At 40.1% G+C, this 242-nt stretch overlaps 1 protein-coding gene across 1 annotated transcript in view; it reads right to left on the bottom strand.

Moving 5' to 3' along the window:
- The window catches only part of LOC116702009 (coagulation factor XI-like), a 52,104-nt gene that overhangs the window by 17,407 nt on the left and 34,455 nt on the right, over positions 1–242 (bottom strand).

Raw genomic sequence — 242 nt, 5'->3', positions numbered from 1 at the left:
ACGGAGAAAAAAAGCCCAACATAGCGGACCCGACTGAATGTGTGGGGGTTTAAAAATAGCCTTTGCCTCAAAAGTGAGCAGAGGGAACTAATGTTCCCCGGGAAATGGACCTTACTTGGACTTTAGGCTTAATTTCAAACCCTTATTCACAACTTGAGAACATGTTTTACAACCATGCACAAATCTCCCAATTCTTTGTACAATTAATAGAATAGAACAATCAGAAAGGGACAACAACTAGA

Source organism: Etheostoma spectabile, chromosome 14 (genome assembly GCF_008692095.1).
Source record: "Etheostoma spectabile isolate EspeVRDwgs_2016 chromosome 14, UIUC_Espe_1.0, whole genome shotgun sequence".
NCBI classification, from domain to species: domain Eukaryota; kingdom Metazoa; phylum Chordata; class Actinopteri; order Perciformes; family Percidae; genus Etheostoma; species Etheostoma spectabile.
Note: the sequence above shows the minus strand (reverse complement) of the source record. Positions and strands in the feature narration are given on the sequence as shown.